Source organism: Mustela nivalis (assembly GCF_964662115.1).
Source record: "Mustela nivalis genome assembly, chromosome: 13".
Taxonomy (NCBI): domain Eukaryota; kingdom Metazoa; phylum Chordata; class Mammalia; order Carnivora; family Mustelidae; genus Mustela; species Mustela nivalis.
In genome coordinates, this window is record NC_139032.1 from 42,432,318 (window position 1) to 42,453,474 (window position 21,157).

The window sequence follows — 21,157 nt, forward strand, 5'->3', positions numbered from 1 at the left end:
CGAGAGCCTGAAGGAGGCCTCTTCGGCAGCCACGTTGCAGCTCAGCTCCTCCCTCTGCCCAGTCTTACCGCCCCTCACCCCTTACCGGCATTGTTCCTGGGCATTTCCTAAGAAACCCCTGGCATGTGATGCTCCATCCACTGGGCTAGCTGACATTTCTTGAGCATTTCTTTTATTCTCGGCTTGGGCTACCCAATATGCTACTCTCGAGCCACTTGAGACCTCTGAACACCTGAAATGTGTGCTCTAAGTGTAAAAAACACACCAGATTTTGAAGACGTTGCAAGCAAAATGAATGCAAAACATATGGCCAATAACTTTTTATATTGATTACATCTCGGCATGATGATATTTGGGATAGTTTGAGTGAAAGAGAATATATTATCTAATTTTTCCCCCTGTTTCTTTTTACTTTTTTTTTTTTTTTAAGGGGGCTAGCTAGTAGAAAGTGTGAAAGTTCATGAGACTTGGCTTTTGGCTCACAATACATTTCTTTTGGACAGTACTATGATAGACGCTGAGCAGATCCTGTATTACAACGCTAAAAATAAACATTGTTTAGATTCCTATTTTACCCAACAACAAAACAGAGGGTCCAGAAGATTAACTCACCTCCTCGAGTTCACCCAGTCAAAACGTGGTACAACCAAGATGTGAGCCTAGGTGAGGAACAGCCACAGAGCAGGTCCACGGAGTACAACCTGTGTGGTGACCCAGGTTCCCCCACTCAGGACGACGTGGTTTAAAGCTCCAGGCTCTACAGTCACCATTTTCAGATTCCTAGGGATTTTGCCTTTGAACTTGGGTTTGCCAACGAAGTCCAGCGGGACAACGGAGCATGTGCCTGATCGGAGGAGAGGGGCACAGCGCATGCGCCGTTCCTTGCATCCCTGTTTGCACACAGTGTTTGGGATGCCCCACGGCACAGAATTTCCAGGGACCCGTGATGCCTGATAGTTCAGCGAGTCCTAAAGTGAATACGAAGTAAGAGTGTTACGTCCACGAGTAAGTAAACGGGGTGCTAACAGCCCTGAGAGGCTGCATCGTTCCCATCTGAACCAGAACTTGCCTCTGATACAGAAAGAAGGCAACAGCATTCTAAGAAACATAAATGATCAATGAACCCTCTCCTAGGCTTTCTGACTCTTGTTGCTTCTCTTTATTAGCCAAATACTTCACAGAGAGTGATAACTTGGAAGGAAAGACAGAGAGAGGACAACCCCTAGCTTCTCCGCTCTCGGTCTTCCCTCACTCATCAGCTGACTGGTGGTCCTGATGTTGGTAGGATGTATGCATGTCAGGAAGCAAAATAAAACAGTTGAGTTCATTTTGTGCCGTGTCCCCTTGGCCCCAGGAACGATGAAGTACATGCGGGAGCTGCGATTAAAGAACTGTGTCATAACAATTCTGCACGAGTTCGGTGCTCTGACGTCAAGTTTCAAAAAAGCATTTTAAAACTTAAAATTGACCATTACAAGGTGCGCTAATAATTTAAGATTTTAATTTCTCCTCCTGTAGAATGACATTAAATTGCAAATTTAAAAATACCATGATAAATCAAGAGAGAGGCTACAAAGGAAAGGAAAAAGTTTTGTTTCTTGTTTGTATTTGTTTGTACACTTAAAAGCTAAGTTTTTTCTTGCTTATTTATTTATTTATTTATTTATGTATTTTAAAGATTTTATCCAAATATTTGACAGAGAGAAATCACAAGTAGGCAGAGAAACAGACAGAGAGAGAGGAGGAAGCAGGCTCTCCGCTGAGCAGAGAGCCTGATGCGGGGTTCAATCCCAGGACCCCGGGATCATGACCTGAGCCGAAGGCAGAGGCTTAACCCACTGAGCCACCCAGGCGCCCCTTTTCTTGCTTTTTTAAATGAGGGACCCTGTGTTTTCATTTTGCGCTGGGCCCCACAAATGTAGCCGGCTTTGGAATGGAAGTTCTAGAAGCTGGCGCTATTAGATGCTACTCTGTATTGCATTCCCCCAGACAAGTCCCGTTCTCAGAACCGTCGTATGTGTTAGTAAGAAGGGCTGTGCTGACCACCACTACACTATGTCCTGTCACATACTCTCCTGGCCATGACACCGACCTTCAATTTCTAGCACCAGTTTTCTTAGAAGCCGGGTGAGAACAATGTGACATCTCCTACTAGGTGTCTGTGAGACTTAAGTAAACACACTAAATCATTGTTATGTATCTCTACTTGTGGGAGGAGTTGTAATCTCTCTCACACACACACACACACACACACACACAGCCTGCAAAGGGCAAGCATGTCACAGTAGCCCAGGTTGGGCCTGTCATGGGAGGAGCCAACAGGCAGAGCCTGTGCTTTGTGGAGCCCCAGAAACCAAGTGCTCTCTATTTAAAGTCCGTCACAGAGATTGCTCTCTGTCCACAGAGTTCTGTGGAGAAAAAGTAGCTTCCTGGTACATTCAAAGAATGGGATAGAGCGTGTCATCCAGCAGGTAGGAAGACAAAGAAGGCATCAGACAGGAAGCACCATACTAAGAACCTCTGGGTCAGAATCTTCCGTCCAAAAAACCAAGTGAACCTGGGATGAACCCCCCAGCCAAAGTCACCAGTTGAAAAGTTCATGTGAACTTTGGGGTTTTGTTGCAAAACATGTAATCAGGCCAAGTTTCAGGTTCCATAACAAAGTTCTTCCCAGCCTGGTGACCACAAACCAGACTGACATCTGTAAGTACATTTCCACGAAAAAAAGGTGCTGCCTAATTGCATTAGGAAAATTGTACCATGCTTCCATGGGAGAGCGGTGATGTGCTTTGACAAACACAAGGAAAACTTACTCCTCTCTGTGCTGTGTCCGTCTTCCTTGGGGTCACGGCCATTACCATGGAGATAACAAAGAAAGGCTCAATCTTATTTCCCTAATGAAAACCAAGTTGGCTGTTCTTTCCTAGTAATGATCACAGCAACCACCCAGCATGTTGCTACCAAACCATCTTACTTCCTTCCAGTCACAAGGATTGTAATTCTCTTCTGCACAATGACCTTATGACTTAGAAGCTCCCACAAGGGAAGGGAGTACTAAGTGAAGGGAGAACCTAGGGTAGAGAAAGGGCAAATAGGTGGAGATAAGGTATTGCAGAATCAGTGTTGTTTGTTAACTGGAAAAATAGAGAAAGAATGTGGAATAAAATCCTTCAAAGACAGTCTTTCAAAGTACATAGGACTCTGGGGAAAGTGTTTTAGGAAGGAAGTCAAAAATTATGGATGTTTCAAACAGGAAAATTGTATAAATGGACATTTCCTAAAACGGGAGTGTTTGTGCTTCTTGAAAGCTTGGAATCACATTTCTGTAACAGGGATAATATTTTGCAAATATCACACTTCTAACTTTCTGGTTTCCTCTTAAATCACCTTCTCCTGCTGTCTTCCACCTCCAAGGCTGAGGCACAAGGCTTCTGGCCCCAGGGACACTGCCTAGAACAAAGAGACCATTGATCAGTTTGAATCTCAAAGCTGACTTTCTTGACCTGTTAAGCAAGAAAATCATCTTCAAAGCCAGGCATTGTTGAAAAGGAAGGGGATTTTCTAAATTCCTTTAGCTCCCATTAGTATATCGAGAGCCATACCTGGTGGAATAGATCCTGGAGATTTATTCTGTGCCATCAGGATGGGATGTCAAGGTGTAGAAAACAGGCTGTGTTCAGCCTAAGAGGTTGGATGAAGAAGGCAAAGGGGACAAGCAGACAAGGAAGCCGGGAGGGGCCTGAGCTCTCCTCTCAGATCCTAAGCCCTTGGACAGGGGGCCCCGTGGACCAATGAGGGGAAGGCAGAGAATGTTAGGAGACTAGAGACTCACTCTGGGTCTCACTTCTCTGAGGAGTCTCAGGAGAGGCTACGACCCTCGAGAAGTCACTGCCAATATGGCGCGAGGCAATGGGACAACAGTGGAAGAAGGTCATCTGGCTTGTAAGTCTATGACAATGTTTTTGGTCACTAGTGTTTCTAGAGGGCACGTGGGGAGCCCTAGGGTACCGGGGTGTGAAGGTGGGATGATGAGATGATGAAAACCATGATCAGCATAAAGAGGCCATAATAGGCCCTGAAAGCAGGAGAAATGGCCAGAAGTGGAGGTCATCATATCACCCCCAAAATGCCAGGTGGGTATTGATCCCAAGACAGCAGCCAGGCCAGTCCCACCCTTCTACCTCAAAGATCCAGAGGATCCCACATGGTCCCCTTTCTCCTCTACCACCAAATAACATGAAGTCTCTTTAACCACCCTGCCATAGAAAATGAGCTTTTACCGATAGAGGGCAAGATGTTTCAGGGGGAAAATCAAACCAGTCCCAGAAAGGAATTGAATTTCCAATAACTGAAGTACTTAAATTAAAATGAAAGCATTTAAATTGGAAGAGACTCAGATATTGCTAATTGGCAAGGTTGGGGGGGATTGCCTAAGGAAGCTCAGACCAGCTTGATATTGCACATCTGGGTGGAGCGTGAGTGTATTTGAGACGCTGTTACATCTGTATTCCTCGCCGCTCCTTACCCTTCTACTGAGTGTAACACGTCATCCTCCTTCAAGTCAAAGCAGATTTGGTGTTTGGAAGTGTCCTCTGGGAAGCCTAGGGGCACGAGAAACTTTCTTTAATGTCCCAAAAAGGCAATAGCAATTTAAAGTTTGCAAGATATCCTCTTGAGAAGTCCTCAATGCTCACATCACTTGAATTAAAATCAAAGCTGCAGGAAAGACTAGCTGAGCCCCACTGTGCTTCGTGTGAAAGTGGAGGTCAGCATTCTTTGAGGGAGAGGAGAGTGTTGCCAACCATTGGTGGGGGGTGGGGGGAGACGTGGAATGACAAATCACAAGAGCCCAGCTCCCTGACAAAGTCTCCATTGAACCTGCGATGAAGCAAACTAGACAGACTCAGGCTGGCACGGGAAAGGAAGATGAAATTTCGTGATGTTACTGGTGATCTTTGGGGCCAGGGCTCCGTCCGGTGGACACCTGTGCTCCCACCAACTATGGATCTGTTCAGGCCATCAGTGATGAGGCCATGTACACATATAAATGTGGCCCAGGAAGAGCCCTAGGATCCATTTAAGGACAGCTAACAGCGGAAGTTCAAAAGCAAAGCTGAATGTGCAGGGGGCAGGGCAGAGGACTGAGTTGGAAAAATGGTTGCACGTGTTGGGTCATGTCCAAGATGCTTAACTGTTATAGAATGCCCACTTTATTGTCCTGGGCTGTGTTATTAAGGTGCCCATACTGAGAAGCAGCTCTCGCCTGCCTCTGCCAGCCCTCATTGATTTTCAACAAAGTTTCTGAAAATTATGCCCGATACCTGGAGGAGCCTGACTTCTTGCAAAGACATTAAGCATCCGAGAGGTTGAACGGAAGGTAACCGGCCAACCTGAGCACCGAAGATTGAAATACAATCTGCTCTGTTTTATGGCTGAACATCAGATGTTCGACAAACAGTACAGACTCGTTTAGAATAATGGTTCTCCTCCCTTTCACCAGCAGGCCACCGAATTCCAATCAGTGTGTGAAATTCATTTCTGTTCCAACAGGGGTGCATTCTGTTCCGGTGATGTCGGTCAGATGGAAGGGAGCCGAGCCAGCCTGCAAGCGTGTGGAGTGGGGTCCACCTGCCTGAGAGGGTAAGAAGTGAGGCATAACGAGGAGCCAGCTCTCAGGGTAGAGTGGGGTTTACTCGAAGTGGGAGAACTTTCTGAGGAATTATAACAACGTGTGACTGAGCTGGTCAACAAGTCTACTCAAGGGCAGCTCAGTGCTTAAGGACAGGCAAGTAAGCAGTGAAATAATGATGGATGGACCTTAATCCCATCAGGAGTGCCACCAACAATTCATAGATTCAGAGAGCAGGGAGCAAAAGGGGAAAGAGCCACTGGTTTAGTAAAATAAATCCTTAGGAAGAAAGTCATGCATTCCATGCACGTTACTGTCAAAGGCTGACGAACGTGAATGTGATGGTTAATTGCTGGGTCATATGTGTCAACCTGACTGTGTCACAGGGCGCCCAGATGAGGCAGTTTTTTCGGGGTGTGTCTGTGGAGCTGTTTCTGGACAAGATTAGTGTTGGAATCGGTGAACTCAGGAAAGTGGGTTACCTTCCCTGGTATGGCGGGGGGTCATCCAAACCCTTGCAAGCCTGAATAGAATGGAAGGTATATTCCTGTCTGCCTGCTTCAGCTGGGACATGGGTCTTCTCCTGCTCTTGAACCTTGAGCTGGGAGTTAGATCATTGGCTCCCCTCATTCTCAGCTCCTCCAACTCGGACTGAATTACACCACTGATTTCCCTGGGTCTCCCGTCTGCCAATAGTAGATCATGGGACTTAGCCTCCATAATTGTGTGAATTAATTCCTCATGGTAAGTCCCTCTCTTATATATGAAGCACCCATTGATTAAGATACAGATACAGATACAGATACAGATACAGATACAGATACAGATACAGATAATTCCTACTGGTGCTGGTTCTCTGCAGAAGCCTAATACAATTCATTCACAAACTCCCATTTTGCCCTAAAAACAGTTTCAGAAATCATCTTGTCCAACCCATTCAGACTTCTGTACACAAGTGGCAGGTCCTGTGCACTAGGGAAAAAAAAGAGAATGAGACTTTGCTTTCAGTGTGATCTTATTTAAGACGATATTGCATAGTCTATGTCACAGAATCATAGATTCTTCAAATGGAGAGAATGAAAAAAATCACCACATCCGATTACCCCACCCCCATTTTTTAAAGGACTCTAATCAAAATATTCCTATCAAACTGTCCTTTGACACTTGGTGCTCACACTTTTAGCCACTGGGAACTCACTACCTCCAAGAATAGCCCATTCTATCTTTGAAATTATGGTTATTATGGATGACGAAATCACTCTTGGGAATTGTTTCTGCTTTGTTTTTGTTAGCTGTCGTTAGCCAACTCCTTGAACACCAGACATCGGCTATTTTTTTTTTTTTTTTACCATTCTCTGCAAAATACTATATGTGTATACACAAGCGCACACACTCAAACACAGAACCAGCTAGTATAGTACTCCCAAATCAATAGGATTAATTTGGAGTCAATTGCACTATGGGTGTGTTCATACACACACACACAAGCACACACATGCACACATCTTGTTACTCTGGTTCTTAAACTGTCATCAAGAATGGTTTATTTATTCAACCATTGGCTGCTCTTTGCTTTGGAAATTATTAACAGACCCAAAGAGTTTTGTGTGTGTGTGTGTGTGTGTGTGTGTGTGTGTGTGTGCGCGCGCTTTGTTTTTTTTTTTTTTAAAGCTCACCAATTTGCCTTGGGGCAAAAAAAAATGAGCGCCATTTATCATTTTGCCAAAATAAGTAAGACTTGATAAGATGAGTACACATCAGTTGCTTGAGTTAATACGGGGAATGTTGAGTCGGACACCACTCATTCATTGTCTGGGTACTGGTGGACCTGGCCGGTTCATAGAGTCTCACCTCAACCTATACCCAAATCTATCTGTGTGCATGCTTATAGCTATGTGTAGGCTTTCCCTCTAAGAGTTATCCCATGGAACAAGGGTTACTGGGCTCACTGGCATCTCTGAAAGATTAAATACTTTCCTTCTGACCATATTTCCCCATTTGTAACACACTGACGGTAAGACACGCCAACGTGTTAATACCACCTTTCAGTGGGCGCCTATACGTTTAATGGACACGTCAGCTGTAAGACGTGATCTCAGAAATGGTGAGGGGTGGGCAAGGGAGCATTTGCTGAAGTGAAGGGAATGCACCGTTTACTTTCCTGAGCCTCAGAGACATAAAATGCAAGGAAGTTTTTCAACAGCAGCACCACAAGAGGAAGGAGCATGGGTTTGTTTGGGGGGTTCTGCGTTCTGTAACGCACTCCATCCCCCACCCCAGCTGTTTTCCCAGGGTCCCTGCTTCTTACGAAAGATGTGCTTTCACCTCCATTAACATCTTCTCCTGGGCACCTTTACTTCGTCGGCTTTGATGTTTGGCAGTGGTGCTGAGCTGATGCCAGCCAGCCCAAACTCCAGCCCTCCTCAGAAAGGGTCTCATGCGTGTTTGTTTTAGCTTCCGAGGCTGGTACATCCCCCCAAACCAGCTGCATTAGGAGAGAAGCAGCCCATGAGTTATGGACATAAATAGCGTTGGGGAAGATGGACCTTCACACGGACAGATAAAAAAGTGGTATCAGGGAGACAAATAAGAATGCAGGGATAAATAAGTGATAATCTCCAAGAAAACTTTTCTTCTCCCCAAATCAGCAACCTGAAAACTTCAGAGTTACTGTCTTTCTTTCGTAAGAAAGCGCTCCAGAATTCATCCACAGCCTCATCACTTCCCCCAGCCGACGGTCGACGGTCTAGCAAACCCGAGGCGGCTAGGCTCTGTTGCCCAAGTTTCTCTGTGAACATCGGTGTGGTTCGTAGACGGTGAAAAGCACAGTCTTCCTGAGCCAACTAGAGGTCAAGGTGGGCATGGGATCAGGGGTGTCTCTTTTCCCTTGAATCAAATCGAAGAGACATTTGCTTAAAATCCTGCTAGGAAATTAAGAGCAGGCCAGAAGCTCTCTGGGTCACTATTTTTGCCAATCCATTGGCAGTCCCTTCACGGGCTTTGTTCAGCTAATTACTCTTCCCAGACACTTGTATTCACCACATGCAAATTATCACAGAAGGGAGCTTTTTTTTTTCCCCCCTTCTATTTTTTTTTTTAAACATACACTTGAATTATACTCTTCTGACATCAGCTTCCAGCCCCACTGAGGGGTTTCCAACAGCCTAATAACAAACAGATTAGAGGCCAGAGAAGCATGTATGTTCCTCGAGTCCTTCCCTGCGTCCAGCTGTGAGGCTGTTCCGAGATCGGAGGCGGAGGCCAGCCCCGACTGCCCCTCCAACTCTGATGTTAAAATGGAAACTCGGTGTGAAGGCCCCGGGGGGATTCCAGAACACTAACTCCGTGGCCCATCCGAAATGGAGACTCTTCCCCCATTCTGTTCCCGCTGGTATCAGTTCCAAGTTGGAAAGCGGCCTCCTCTCCGAATTCAAGCTGGGGCCGGCGTGGAGCAGGGCTTCTCAGATATTATAAGCCAGTGTGAGCTCAAAAAAGAATTCACTGCTCAAGGCCAAATAGCTTCAAAGCTAATAATCCTCCAGAGTCGGTGTGAGAGCGCCGCAACTGTCAATGTCAACTGACACCATGCGTGGGGAGCGCGGAACTTCAATGGTGACATCACGGTGCAGAGGGCAGAGGGCAGCCGCCATGGAGGGAAGTGCCGGGGCCCTTCAGATCTTGGAAACCTGCGAGGATTTAGCTGGACTAACGTGTCTCCGTGTAGTCATTGCAGTCTTAGGCTCCTCTGATTAAGGATTTAACGTATTCAAAGGGTTTTGGCAGCCGCAAGATGACACGTTTTCGGGAGCTCGATTGGATTCCATTATCTCCTCCTTTCTTCTTCTGCAGACGTGCCCCCTCCTCCCAGGCCTCCAGACCAGCTTTCCCCAATGAGAGGCTGGCCAGCTGGGGGTCCCTCCTGGCCCCCATCTCCCCTCCCCTTTGGTTCCTGCCTGGGTTTTGCTTGTCAAGCAGGTCCAGCCTCCCTTCTGCCTGAGAGCATTGGGATGCAGCCCTGGGGGGACTTGAGTGGTTTCCTCCAGGGCTCCCCTGAGCCACACAGAACCTCCTTACCCCGCCCTGTGGTAGGAGGAACGCAGAATACACCCAGAAATATATATATGGTCAAGGTCATAGTTCACAAGAATAAACTTCACAGAATCCTTGGGGAGAGTAGAGAGCGGGAAGCAAAGCTCAAGGCAGGAACAGAAGGTCAAGGAGGGAACTTCCCAGCCTTCCCCACCCTACCTCCAGCCTGTGAGGACAAGGCAATTCAACTCTGCCCGGGCTTACAGTCCGTAAATGAGGCTATTAAAGACTCGTCACACAGCCCAAACCTGTCTGCCAGGTGCCCGGTGCACCAGGTAGTGACGGCAATATTGGGTCCACCAGGTCAGTGTTCCCGCAGCTCATTGACGAGAACAGAGTCCAAGCCAGAGAGACCTGAACTCCAGTCTTGGTCTAACTAGCTGTGTGCGCTTGACAAGGGCCTTCCCCTCTCCGTGCCTCAGTCCTAATCTGAAAAATGGGAATAATGCCTCAGAGGGTCAGGTTATGGGAAGATAACATACAAAAATGCAGGTGAATCGCTTAGCGTAATGGCTGACCCCAGGGTATGTTCAATAAATGTGAGCTGTTAGCATTATTAGTACAATCATGGGCACTCAAAGAGTTTTTGCCTATACCTGAAGGAACTAAAAATATTGGAATTTGAAGGGACCACAGAATCACTTCAGAGGGAAGAAATAAAAATTTCTATAGATCACACTGCGTACTGCTTTCCATACAATGAATGTCAATCCATGTAGAGATTGGTCCTTGCAAGTGTGGTCCAAAGGAATGGTTCTAGAGTGCCCAAGGAGTTAGGCTCAGAAATGACCATGAAGAGAGCCTGGGACACTTCTCAAATTCATCAATATCTGTCCTGGTTCTGACTCTGGGTCTTTCCTTTTCCTTTGTTTCAAACTTCAGTTTTATATTAACCTTCCTAGAGCACAACTGACACAGACAAATGCACACTTTTTAGGTGAGTTTTGATGAGTTTGGGCAAATATGGTTGCTTGCATAGCTACTATGACAGTCAAGGTCATGAACAATACCCCCATAGCAGAAAGTCCTCTTGTACTCTTTGTTAGTGACTGCCCACACCCATGACCCAGTCCTAGGCAACTGATAGTTTACTTTCTGTAGATTAGATTTGCCAGTTCTTGGTCTTCAAATAAATAAAAGCAAAGAGCGTGCATTCTTTTGTGCCTGGCTTCTTCTGCTTGCTGTAATGTTTATAAGATTTGGTATTCTGCTGCCTGCATTAGTAGTCCAGTCAGTCTGAATTGCTGAAAAGGACTGCACTGTACGGATGTATATGTTGTTGATCCATTCATCAGAATGCTTGGACTACTTCCATGCTGGGGCTCATATAAAGGGAGACACTATAAACACTACTTGTGTTTTCATTTCTCCTGGGTAAATACATACAAGTGCAATTTTTTAATTTTAAAAGAAACTGCCAAGCAGTTCTCTGAGGCAGTTGCACCCCATGGCATCCCTGCTCTCAAATATGGCTGCATATCGTGGCCCAGAGCAGGCTGTCTAGGGAGGGGGCCGTGGGAGGGGTTTGCCCTCCCTGGGGAATAATATCTTATCACTGACATTGTTTATAATTGCTGATGCGTAGGGATAATCCAAAACAGATTGGCTTTGAGTGGTTCTGTTATTGTTCCCTGCCCTAGACAGACTGCTTACACTGCCCCGCCCTTGGCACAACCACTGTCTGCCAACAGTTGGTGTAGTCAGTCTCTTAAATCATAGCTGCCTTCGTGCCCATGTAGTGGCATCTTCTGCAGTTGAATTTGCCTTTTCCTGATGGCTGATGAAGTTGAACTTACACATCTTCTTCAGTGAGGTGTCTATTCAAATCTTCGCCTTTTTTTAATTGAGTTATTTGTCTTCTTATTGTTGTGCTATGGGAGTTCTGTAGGTATCCCAGATGTAAGCCCTTTGTCAGGTACACGTATAGTGAGTATTTCTCCCAGACCGTGCCTTCTTAACACTTTCCTTTCCGCTAATCCTTATCTGACTGACCTACACAGACATCAGCTTTCTGCCTTGACGCTGACAGTCTAGCAAGTACATTTCTACCATAACTAAGAGAACCGCAGAATTCACGGGTTCCGCAACACCACTAATGGGAGGAGGCACTCCTCTCTCTTCCTTCCCAGGATGGTTTTTGTTGCTACTGGTACTGTGGTTGCCCATTTATAGACTCCAGCTTAAATTGGGAAGTTCTGCCCCCTCCCCCAGAACCTGTTGCTGCTGGGAACACAGTTCAGCCTTCCCTTCTTTCCTGCTCCCACCCTTGTCCATCTGAGTGCCTCGAGTGGCCTTTTCCAGTGCTTTGCTCCAAAATGTCCCACCCTCCCCTACCACCCCATGTCCACAAAACCTTGCACTGGGTTTCATCTTCTTGATGAAAACTAGAAGAAAGTGTTCACGGCTTCCTCCCCAGCTGTGGATACAGGTGTGTTGACCCGTTCCCTTCTTCATATCCATGCACAGAACCTGGAACCTGAGTTGGGCCTTTTGAAGCCACCATATTCCCTTCCGCACAGAGCCATCATGGTGGGATGGGGGCAGGGGGTGGCAGGAAGCCAGGTCAGTCTTCCCAGGGAAACAGAGACCTCAGCCACCTTCCAACACCAGGCCATGAGGAGGCTGTGCCAGTTTGTAGTGGTGCGATTCAGGAATGGGCAGAGCCACCAGGACCTGTAAAAACCGGCCCACGTGCCACCGCTGGATAACGTCAGCCTTGCGCTGGTGGGTAGTTTGGGAGGATTCAAAGAGATGCTACATAAAAGGCACTTAGTATGATGTCTGGCACCAGATAATTGCTCAGGAACTGTTAGCTATTAGATCGAGATCCCTTTTATCTGACGCAATATGAACTGGTATTGGGCGGTTAATGGAAAAAGTTGGTTGAAAAGAGAAATCCGAGAAAATTAGGCTACGCACCTTCAACATTTTAAGTTAAAACATATACATGTACATCCACTCCCTGGTCTTTGATGTGGGTCCAAAGGCCTTTCCATTGAGTGTGGGTCCGTGGATGGGCGTGTCCAGCCGTCTTCCCTGAGTAAACCCCACCCAGTACTGCATCATCTACACTTCCCAGTTTCCATTCCTTTCAAGTGCTGTGAGAGAGGACATGTGCCAAATGCTCCGAGTGGAGACTCACCCGAGATGTGCTCGTTTTGCCCACCACCTCCAGTGTTCACTACCCCACACCTAACAAGAGCGCGACTTCCAACCAGCCCGTCATGTCATCTTCCGAAAGCACTTCGCTCCATTGGCAAAGGAATGACGACTCTTTTCTTTCCGCTGTCATTATATCATCTGTTGGCAGAACGTTTCATTAAACGCCTTAATTGCAATAAGGCTTCTACAAAGACAAGCAAAGCAAGCATGACACAGGTTTGGGAACAAAGACTCCCTGGCGCTTAGCAAAAGCGCGTCCACGTGGCGGAAGCGAAAGTGCGTCCTGGGCCCCGGTGGATGGGGTTGGGGAAGGGCAGGCTCATGTCCCCGGGAAGAGTGCAAGGAGGTGCTAGAGAATGACTCCTAGCCACGGGCATTCACTGTGTCCTGGGCATCACCCAATGTGCTTTAGGAAAAGGCTGAAGAACAGTTATTATCTAGAAGATGGATGAAGCAGACGCGGTGGAGAGAGTGCCTGTCTTTGTTGTTGAGCTTTGTCCTGACCTTTGGGATGATGTGCTACACATGGAAAAATCCGTGGCAGGAGACTTTGGGAGTTACAGGACCTGCGTTCTAGTCCTGGTCTTGTCAATTACACAACTTGTAACCTTGGCCACGACACTCCCCCTGAAGTCCTAGAAGAGAAGTTTGATGTGTTCAGAAGTAGGTGATTCTGCCCACATCATCCCTGAGGACATAATGAGACCATGTGTGGGAGAGCTTCTCTGTGCATGTTACGGCCCGGCTCAGCCTGAGCAGTGTCTCCTGTCCGTCTGCTGGTGGCCGTGACCCAGATGCCAAAGGGCAGGCCAGGCCACATGCTGGGGCTTTCAAATTCTAGGCACCAGTCCCTAGGAGAGGAAAGGGCAAAAGCACATTCCCTGTCAGCTCCTCTCAGCATCTCGCTCTTGCCTCCCCCTTCTGCCCTTTCACGGCTGCCAGAGTGCTGTTTATCGGGCAGAGCCCCCAGCCTGGTGCCTGGGCACGTCCAAGGGCAGGAGCTGCCATGCCAGACAGCCCTCTGCCAGGTCCGCGTGCTGGTACCCCCACACACCATTAACCACAGCCAATCCACGCCTGTTCTCTATGTGCCTCTTTTTGCAGGGAGGATGGAGATGGGAGGAGGTGTGATTTGGAATATGAAGAAGGAACCAGTGTTAAAGACCTCCACCCACCAGGCACTGACACAGCCTCATGGGAGGTTCCGGAGAGCAAGAGCATCCGGTAAGACTTGGTACTCAGAGCAGGTCTTTGCTAAGTACAGTGGGCAGCCCTGCGCATGGGGGTGCTTTGGAGGGTCCCCAGGATGACTTCTGCCCCACTCAGCTCCTCTCATCAACTTCCTGAGGCAAGAGACCCCACACATTCATAGCCATTTGTCCCTGGATACGGCAATACCCCAGGGAAGGAACACATTAAGTTCTATCAGTCATTTTCCCTCTGATCTGAAGACCCTAGCAGTTATTTTGTTGTTGTTGGGCTGGGAAGGGAGACTGGGAGGACATGGGGAGACAGAGAAGGAAGAGGGAAGCAGTGTTTGTGGTAGGAGACAAGAACAACACAGGAGGGAAGAGGTCCAAGAGAGGCCGTTCCAGGACGGGAAGGGAAGAAGAGCCTAAAGGTTAGCCCGGCGCCTCTAGAGGACTCCAGTGCTAAGAGATCACAGATCCAGAGCACAGAGAAATGGCCATTCCATGTGCGTGCGTGTGTGTGTGTGTGTGTGTGTGTGTGTGTTCCTACAAAACCCCTAAAATGATCTAATATTATTTTAACTTTTTTCCAGAATGAACAGATTGACATTCTGTGAATTTTTCCCGCTATCTAAACCCAGCCCTGATTTTTCTCTCTCCATCTGTGTTCCTTTGGCAGAAACTTGTACCAAAAGAATGAAGGAGTGAAGGGTCATTCTGGGAAGGACGGGATGTGGGCCAAGCTGGGAGTTCACTTCTGCTGAAAGGGCCCAGCCACCGGCCACCCTGTGAAACATTAATGAGTGAGGACTTTCAGGGCCCGGCCAGGGGACTGATCCGTAGATCCATTTCTCACGTGCTTGCTTTTATGCCAGACTCGCGACAGCTCTGTGTTAGGATTATTGTATAGTTTTGCTTCCTTTTATAAAATTTCAGCCCGCTTTCCACATAGCGTGTGCTGTGCTGGGGTGGGGGTGGGTGGGTGAGAAGAGGGTCACATGAGCTTCCCGAGGCTGGAATTTCAACCCTGGTTGTCCCCACACATCTGGAGGCTGAGGGATAAATCCTACATGTACACTTTTAACCACTGAATGCCTGGGTCGGCCCTGAAGACAGTGTCTGTGTGATACCCCCTCCCCCTCCAGAGAGCTGACCTTGGTGGATGTATCCCTTCTGGAAGGAACCTGTCTCCCCAGTCAGGCAAAGCTGTGTCTGATCTAAAGTGTTGTCCCTGGCAGGTGGAAAGGAAGGGAAGCTTTTCCAAGGCAGCTAGGAAATTAGAAAGAGCGTGACTTGAGGAGTCTGCTTCTGTGCTGTCCTGTCTGTGACCTTGAACAGGTCACTTAATTTCTCTGAGACCCCGGTTTAAATGTGTTTTAGACTTGACAGCAGCGTTAAATGAGATCTGAGAATAGTTCCTGGCACCGATTCCGAAGGTGGTGGCCACTCTTCTTATCTGCCGTGGCCTCTGCGTCCCTGTCCCTGAAGAGTTCATGATGCCAACGGGTGAGGTAGGACAGAGCAGGCAGGCGGGCATTCAGCCAAAGATCCTGAGCTTTCTGTGTTCCGCGCTCCCCCCCAGGTGCTCCCCGGAGCCCTCAGGGATGCACGGGTAGCCCATCAAGCAGTCTTTATGACTCTAAGTGATCCATGGAGCAGCCCGCGAAAGGCCAAGCGTTGCTAACAGGAAGTGATGGTTGATCCTGTTTAGTTGGAAGTGTCCAGAAAGGCAGGATTTAAAGGAGGCTCGAATTCCTGCAGCCCCTCTCGCGGGAACTCTGGCTCAGGGGTGAGAGACATGGTCTGTAATGTAGCAGGGAAGGGGGTGCAGGTGGGGAAGGCTGGGCCCTGTGTGGTTCCTCCCCGTCACCCAGGATTATGCTATTTTCGTCCACTTCTATTCAGACAGAGATGGGGGGAGGAAGGGTGGATGTTGGGGAGGACGGGGGTGGGGTGCTCTCTGGCTGACGGAGCCTTCACAGACAGGCAGAATGGGCGCCCAGAGTCTGTGCCTCTTCTCCCGGGAAACCCAAGCAGGGACAGGGATGTTTGGCTCATCCTGAGTTTGGGCAGTGTGCTGCTCGGACCACTGAAATGTTCCACCACTCATTAGTAGTTTCAGGAGCACAAGAATCAACAGGGTCATTGTCATTCGCTGGCTCAAACAGGTGATGGTGTTCATGACTTCCTGTGATCCAGCAAGGCGTCTCTGGGACACCTCGGAGATTGGGTGTCATTTTTGGTCCAAGATGGGGAGGACCCCTGGCTTGCTCTAGGATCCCGAGCATCTGTGGAAGCATGACCCTGCTGGTGCAGCCCCCAGAGCCTAACCTGCCTACAAGATGTGTGCCAGGACACTACTCTCGGCAGGCTCAACTTGCCCTACCCATGGCCCCTTACCTAGATAAACCGGTAGGAATCCCTTGGTTTCTCAAGGAGCAGCCCCCCTGGGGCCTGGCTCAGGAGCTCTTCACCATCCCATCCCACCCCCGGAAACTGGGGCCCAATAGATGAAGGCATGGGCCATGACCAGTATCCTGGCATCCCCTATTCACTCTGAAGTCTTGTCCCTTTGGGGCAGGGACACGTGCTCACTTCTAACCTAGGGCCTGGCACCTTCTGTGTATGCATTCCGTTGCAGAAGTTTAGATATATAGCAAAATCCCTGGCCCAGGGATTTAGACCCATTTAGCTAGCTGGGTATCTGAGTCTGTTCAGGCTGCTCTAACAGAATACCATGGACTGAATGACAAAAACAGCGGAGACCTATTTCTCACAGTCCTGGAGACTGGGAGGTCCAAGGTCAAAAAGCATGGGCAAATTCAATGTCTGGGGAAGGCCTGCTTCCTGGTCCAGAGACAGCGGTCCTCCCGTGGTGTCCTCCCACGACAGAAGGGATGAGAGAGCTCCCTGGGGTCTTTTTTATAAGGGCACTAATCCCATTCGGGAGGGTTGCACCTTCCTGACCTGATCACCTCCCAAAGGTTCCCAGCTCCTAATGCCATCGCTTTAGGGGTTAGGACCCAATCATAGGAATTTGGGGAGACAATATTCAATCCACAACACCTCGTCTGGCAGATACACTAATACCTGTTGTATATTAGAACACACAGAATGTAGGTGTCTATTACCGCAATATCCAGTTGTAGCAGAGTAGACACAAAAGGGACATGAGTGGAAAAGAAAAGATTTAGGAAGGTCAGGTAACTTGCCCTAAGCCTCATCTAGTCACTTTCTGGTATAAATAGAAAAGATTATCCAGGTTCTCTGCACCTGAGGCTGGGGAAGCTCCTGTCTGGTCCTGCACCCTACCGTCCCACATGAAATGAAGAGCTAGCAGGGAAGGCAGCCCAGAGCGATGGAGAGGTCTGAGCACGGAAGTTGGAGAATTCTGGCTGTGGCTCCTCTTCCTGACTCTTCAGGACGATGCAGGGCTCAGCCCCAAAACGGGCATAGGAAGGGTTTTTGAAAGGCTCTACTGAAAGAATCAAGACATGCCTCAGTCCCCTGTGCCTCAGTTTCCACATCCATGAAATGGGAACAGGAGAGACCCCTGCGCTCTGCCTCTCGGCATCCCGGGAGCCCATGAGAGGGGACACAGCAGAATGCCTTGTTCAGAGCGGCTGCTTGACAGACGCATCGTTCGCCAGACTATCAATGACAGAAAAAGCCGCTTCTCTGCAGAAATGAAGGTGAAAGGCAGGGCTGAGGGCGAACAGGTGTGAGAGACCTGACGAGAAAGATCTCCAGGAAGTGAAGGATGACCTTGCAGGGGGGCTCGCCGGGGAGGCGCTCGGCGAGGTGAATGGCATTTAGCTGAGCCAGGCGTTCTTGGCCTCGCTCTCCTGGCCCCCTCGGCCTGGGAAGAGTGCCCTGCGTACGGGCTGCCAGCGCTCCGAGGCCTGCGTAATTACTTAGCGGTTTACTAGCATCTGAGACACCCAGGGTGCACTTCAGCCATCAATTAGCTACGCTCACAGCCCCCCTGTGAGGCCCCATGGTATCAGGACTCCCATTTTTCAGCCGAGGAAACTAAGGTGTAAACAGGTTAAGCAACTGGCCCAAGGTCACACCTTAAGTCAAGCGGTCACCAGGCACCGAGGCCGCGTCCTTGCTGGCTCCCCGGCCTGTCCTTAGCCCACTGGCCCATGCCACTGCCCATAAAATCCGCCGTTTATATCTCGTCAGAAAGCTGGGGAGCGCACCCGGGACTTCAGGAGCCGTGCAGAAAGGCCATTCAGCTGATTTCCAAGGCACCGTAGGGTTTTTAAGGAAATAGTTAACCCCTTGCTTAGAGAGGTCGATGGGGGGGCAACGTGACCTGAGCTAGCAGTTTCTCCGCTGGGCGGCGGGTGCTACGCTCCCCCACCCACCGCCCCGCAGCCGGAGGTAGGGGTCTGGGTTTGCTCTCTCTCTCCACTTGCTCCAGGAGGCACCCGTGCTAGCACCGCACCTGGAACCACGAAGAGCATCTTTCAGGAGACGCTGAGATGTGAACCCAGAGCACAGGCCCGGCCCAGCTTGCCCGCAGCGCCCAGAACTGCCCCAGGGGCTCCCACGGGAGCCAGGGAAAGCTGCTGAGTCTGAAAGGCTCCCACAGGTGGGCAGCAAGTGGGCGGGAGGAGGAGGGCAGGGGGAGTCTTCTGTCACCCCACAATCCAGCTGGCCACACAGAGCCCCTCCTGCCCCCTCATATCCCTCCTCGACTTCCCCATGTTCTAGACCTTCTCTCTCCCAAGAGTGCTGGCCCATGTCCTTGCTTTCCGGGGCCCTTCTAAGTCACCCGCTCTCTTCTCAGCTCCTCCCTCTCCCTTGGCACCTCTTCCCTAAATCCAATCACCCACCTTCTCAAATGCCCCCACAACTATTTCTGGAATCTCCATTTGGACAGCTCCACCCCAGACTGACCCAAACCATGATATAAAATCTTCAACAGGCTTCCAGTTGTATCCCGTCTCCTCAAACCCATCATCACACAGACCCAGAAAGCCTCACCCTTAATTTCTTATTCCCCTGCATCCTTAGTGCGGGGGATGAAGCCCAGGCTTCTTAGCTCAGGGTAAACGGCCCAGCACACTCTCCTGCCTCTCCCCATCTCGTACTCCGTCTGCTGTGATGTTCACAGCACACACCATCCTTGTCCCCCAAGCCCTATAATGGGGCTGAGGGCTCCTGGAAGGGCCTCTGCCCTCACCAACTGAGCCTTACCCATCCCCACGGCTCCACTCAAGCTGGGAGAAGCCCCCGGCCCCTCTGGCTGGCTGAGTGGCTGTCCTCCGCCGCCACGGCCCTTTGTGCAGACTGTCCCAGCATCCCACACAGTTACCAAAATGATCTGCCTGTGGATCTCGTCCCCATTCTTGAGGGCGGCCACTGGCATTTCCTCCCACTGTGTCCAGTGCATGGCCACCAAGCCGTTAGAGACTTTATTAAGCTTAAATCAACTGCATGACGTTTCTAATGGTTGATAATTCGCACGTGGGAAGGAAGAGTATAATGGGTTCCCAGTAGCCTCTCCTACTCCACAAGATAAACTTGGGTGTACACATCTGACGGAAGCTAGCCAGCTCTCAGTTTTCTGTTGAAATAGCAGACAAGTCACACAGCCTCTCCGGAACTGTTTCTTCTTTGGTAAATCAAGGGGTTTGAACAAGATCTGTGGGAAGCCCAGATGAGGGACTCTGGTCTTACTACCGGGGTAGAGGGGGCAGCAGGTAAAGCTCTGAGTCCCTAATCCCTTCGATTAGGGAAATTCTACTCTTACTTGATCAGCTGGGCTTCTACCAAAGGGACCATTGGAACAAAAGCTCTTGCAGCTAGTGAAAACTAAGAAAACCACTTCCCCTATGTCAGTGCCAATGGGGAGCATTTTGGAGTAGACCCAGGGTGTCTCTCCACTCCCCTCCAACCACACTTGTGGCCTCAAAGGGTGAGGCTCCTTGAATATAAGCAGGCACTATTGAGTCAGACATCTTTCAGCCCAGTAAGAAGGAGCCCGCAGAAGCTTCTTTTTCCTTGTGACCTTTGAGGATCCCCGGGGACCTCAGGCACTGAAGGCTGCACTGGGCAGAAAAGTTCAGGCTGTCAGCTGAGCGGCGGGGCTGGCAAGACTGTAATTACAGAGAACGGGTAGGGCACTGGGGAGGAAGGGCAGGGGCTCCATGGAGCTAAGAGGATGTCGCTCAGAGCCCACGGCAACCTCCAGCGGCATCAGCTGCCACCTCTCGGGGGCTGGCCAGAAGGGGACTAGGAAAGACACCAGAGACCCCCTCCCCCACCATTTGTACATACCCCAACAGAGCCATTTCCAGACACTCACAGGTGCAAATGCCTTGTTCCAGGCACAGATGGGTGTGCTAAGGGTGGAGTGAGGGATGTGGGGAGACACACAGCCTCTTCCTGGAACGGTGACCCCCATGCTCCACCTCCTGGGCATGAGTCACAGCCTTCCCGCTCTCTCCTGGCCATGTCTGTGGCACACCTAGGACCAGCCACAGAATGCATTCCTGGGTCTTGAAGAGCATAGACGAGAGAATCAGACATGCTCGGATTTAAACCCCAGCCCTGCCATTCGGCCGGCTCTGAAACTTTTGTGGGTCAAGTGCACCTCTTCGATCCTTGGGGGCTCAGCCCTGGAAAATGAGGCTAGGTCGGGTAAACTGTGTTTTAGTTTTCTCATACATCACGGGCAAAATAAAAATAATACCAATGTTCTTGTTTGTAAGAGGATAATACATGGAAAGAAAACACTTAGGACAAGCCTGATTCCAGTAAGTTCAATTATTAGGCTGCTGTGCGCCTGGGTGGCTCAGTCACTAAGCATCTGCCTTCATGATCCCAGGGTCCTGGGATCGAGCCCCGCATCAGGGTGCTGATCCAGTCGCTCCCTGAGTCTTTCTTGTCCGCCTGTTTGGCTAGCGGTGCGGCACTTTCTCCTCCCAACCACCTCCGAGTCCTGCCGGGGGCGGGGGCCCTGCAAAGCCGTCTGTCCTCCTTCCTCATTCTCCCTCTTGACCTGTCACCCATGAGTGGTGACCAGCCTGGGATGGCTCCCCAAGTGCAGCTGTCGCCATCCTGGAGCAGCCGT

The 21,157-nt window shown here is 49.5% G+C and overlaps 1 long non-coding RNA gene across 1 annotated transcript; it reads right to left on the bottom strand.

Moving 5' to 3' along the window:
- Window positions 1-1,291: 1,291 nt before the first annotated feature.
- Window positions 1,292-20,389, bottom strand: LOC309846865. Its single transcript, XR_014302168.1, has 3 exons — window positions 20,362-20,389; window positions 12,861-13,018; window positions 1,292-1,377 (listed from the first exon to the last, which is right to left on the bottom strand). It is a non-coding gene; the product is annotated as an uncharacterized lncRNA (long non-coding RNA).
- Between the last annotated feature and the right edge of the window lie 768 nt (window positions 20,390-21,157).